Raw genomic sequence first — 3,560 nt, forward strand, 5'->3', positions numbered from 1 at the left:
AAGGCCTTATATATTCGGGGCCAGAGCTGTTGAGCCCAGCCCTGTGACAGATGTGTTTATTTACAGAACAATCAGCTCTTTAAGTGAAAGTTTTTTAATCTAGATGCCTGGTCACAAGACAGTTGCAGAGCACAAACCAGGTGCCCTGGAACAGGACACAAACAAAGGAGCAGAGTCAACTGGTCGTCTTACTCTGCCCACTTGTCCTTGTGTCCCCGTGCTGATTCTCACTTGCAAGGGTGAACCTTGGAGTCTTTGAGGATGAGAACCCTGGCTAAGTGGACCTTTTGGTCATCTGTGAGGGCATACATCACTTTCTGTGGCTTGGTGGCTTCACCGTGGGGAGGCTACCAGCCTCAGGCAAAGGTCCTTCTGAGGTTTTACAGGAAGCTCTCCTTCCCTGACCACACCTAGCTCCCTGGCCCCTCCTTGCCATGGTTGACTCCCATTATTCCTTTAAGTCCAAGCCTTGATGTTAACCTGTCACCTCTTCTAGAAGTGTCCCTTCCCATCCCATCCTTCCCCATCTTCCTAATGACTTCTTACTTTGTAGAAGGGCCCCGTCTACCTCCTGCTGTGCTCAACACACAAGACCAAGATGGTAGCCATAACTTTGTTACTTTGCCTAGAGGAGCTATATCCTCCCCCTCCCTCCCTGCTCCTAGCACCCGAGGAATGAATGGCAATGACTGAAGAATAAATGTGCAAACGACAAATTGGCAGATATCAGTGTCCCTCTTTCGCTCGATTGGGCTGGATTATTTGAGCCAGTGAACTTGTAAGAAAGCAATTATTAAATTCCGGTTGAAGGGGCAGAGTCTTCTCCGTTGACCGGTCTTGGGGTGTGTGTGTGTGTACTTACCACACTGGTGTTATAATCACGAAGACCACCAGGTGGCGCCAAGTGCCCTTTGCTGGGAAGTTTCACTCTTCCTTCTGCAGAGTCCTGGGAGCATCTTCCAGAAGAGCCACAGATTTTCCTTTCCTTTAGAATGAAATAGTATTTATTCATCTACTTGCATGTATGTATGTGGGTGCACACGTGCCAGGGAATGTGTGTGGAAGTTGAAGCACAACTTTTGTGAGTTGGTTCTCTCCTCCCACCACGTGGGTCTTGGGGATTGACCTCAGGTCCCCAGGTTTGCTTGCCAACACCTTTACCCACTGGGCCATCTCATTGTCTCCACCTCCCTCTTCTAAATGCAGGCCCATGTGTATCTGTGTGCGTGGATGTGGTGTCCAGAGAACCCCCAGTATCCTCTGAAATGCTGTCCTTTCGAGGCAAAGCTTCCCGTGGACCTTGGGCTCCTCAGCTAAACTGGCTGGAAGCAAACCCCAGGCGGATCCACCTGTCCCTGTGTCCCCAGAGCTGATCTTGAGAGCATGTAGAACCGTGTGCATCAGTTTTATATGGGTTCAGGTCTTTATGCTTGCAGAGTGAGCACGGTCCTGATTGAACCACCTCATCAGCCTCTCCAAGTGATTTTTCTAGACTGTTTTCTGGAGTTTTCCCTAAGAACCCTAACCCCAGCCCAGCCTGTGGAAGCACAGTGGTTTCTGAGAGTCTTGGTTCGTGGAGTGGGGAAAATGGAGTGACTTTCTGGAAGGCTGCCCCAGAGAGAAGCCACTGCTTTTACAAGGTCTCTAGCACCCCTGCTGCGTCCAGTACCTGAGAGGGCAGGCGCAGCCCTGCACCAAATAGATTAGAACGAGGCCTCTACCCTGTGTGCCCTTGACTGGCTGGATGTGCAAGGGCAGATAGGAAATTGTGGTCTCCTTTGGCCCCGGAGCCACTCAGAGTTTCTAATGGGGTGTGTCTTCCCTTTCTTATATAGCCTCTCCCCTTCCATGAGAGAACTTCCTTCCTACACAGGCACCTTCTCCAAGAGACTTGGGTGGAAGGGTGTTCTGGTTAATCCCGAGAATGATGTACAATTGCCACTTCCAGATCTGAATGAGTAAGTTTATTAAGTATGTAGCAAGCCCCAGGTAAAGAAATAACTAGCAAGTAGCAGATAGACAGCGGAAATATAATCAAATCATGTGTTTCAAACATCCGGCGTAGGCTGACACACACCTTTAATCCCAGCACTTGGGGCAGAGGAAGGCGGGTCTCTGTGAGTTCGAGGCCAGCCTGGTCTACACAGTGAGTTCCAGAACAGCCTGGGCTGCACAGAAAAACCCTGGCTTGAAGCCGAGTGGTGGTGGCGCACGCCTTTAATCCCAGCACTTGGGAGGCAGAGGCAGGCGGATCTCTGTGAGTTCGAGACCAGCCTGGTCTACAAGAGCTAGTTCCAGGACAGGCTCCAAAACCACAGAGAAACCCTGTCTCGAAAAAAAAAAAAAACACACACAAAAAAAGGCAGCTTTTTAGCTGGGCGATGGTGGCTCACGCCTTTAATCCCAGCACTCGGGAGGCAGAGGCAGGCGGATCTCTGTGAGTTCGAGACCAGCCTGGTCTACAGAGCGAGTTCCAGGACAGACTCCAAAGCCACAGAGAAACCCTGTCTCGAAAAACCAAAAAAAAAAAAAAAAACCTGGCTTGAAAAACAAAACAACAGAACAAACAAAAATCATTCAGCAGAAATGGACTAGGAAATTCTATCTTGGTGGAAGTAATGACAGGGAGAGACCACCAGGGGGCACCTCTGCTCGCTGTTAATCATTCCGAGCTGCTTCTGGAATCTGAACACGTCTGACTATGATTGGTGCACTTCTTTAAATTTGCGTGCTAGGCTACAATAAAATGTTCACATCTTAAAAATAGATGCTGTGGTAGAGATTTCAAACCATCTATGCTAGACAGGTGGTCTCAACCCCAGGGTCCTGGCCTGCCTGAATTCCCTTGTCAGCATTTTCCTGGTATAGCAGAGTTTGGAAGCTCGGTCTGGGGCAGATGAGGCATTTTCTGGGAAGGAGAGGGTGGCTGGGAAGGTCAGGTTGTACCAAGAGACAGGAATAGAGAAAGGAGCTATGCAGAGAAACTGGGATGTCTATGGCCATCTTGGAGACCCAGGAAAGGTAAGGTAGACCTTCCTACCTCAGAAACCCAGAGACATTGGAGTCGGAATCTTGGGGGCTCCCAGAATATCGGTCCTCTGGGTCACTTTTAGTGCAGGACTGTGGGGGTGACAGGAGGGAGAGGGCATGAGTGGCATCGTGTGGAAGGAGCTCTCACTCTCCTGGGGCAGAGTACCCCCAAGCACCCCCTCACTCTCGTGGGCTAAGGTTGGATGCAGACCACACTATGTACTGAGAACAGTAGAGGCTACCTCCCTACACGCCCACCCCCTGGTCAGGCCAGCTTCATAGAGGGACAGATGGCAACGTGGCTGTCAGGCCCGCTGGCCCAGACCAGAAACAACTTTCTCCTCCTACATCTTCTCCTGCTTGCCACGGTCACCTCCCCCCGGAATTAAGCCAGGCTTATCTTTTGTTGTGGGATATTATTTTAACTAGGCAAAGATGTGTTACATTTGTTTATTCTGTAGAATATTTAACTATGTGAAGGTGTGTTACATTTGTTTATGCTGCAGAATATTTAAGCATGTGAAGGTGTG

This window comes from Microtus ochrogaster, unplaced genomic scaffold (genome assembly GCF_000317375.1).
Source record: "Microtus ochrogaster isolate Prairie Vole_2 unplaced genomic scaffold, MicOch1.0 UNK10, whole genome shotgun sequence".
NCBI lineage: Eukaryota > Metazoa > Chordata > Mammalia > Rodentia > Cricetidae > Microtus > Microtus ochrogaster.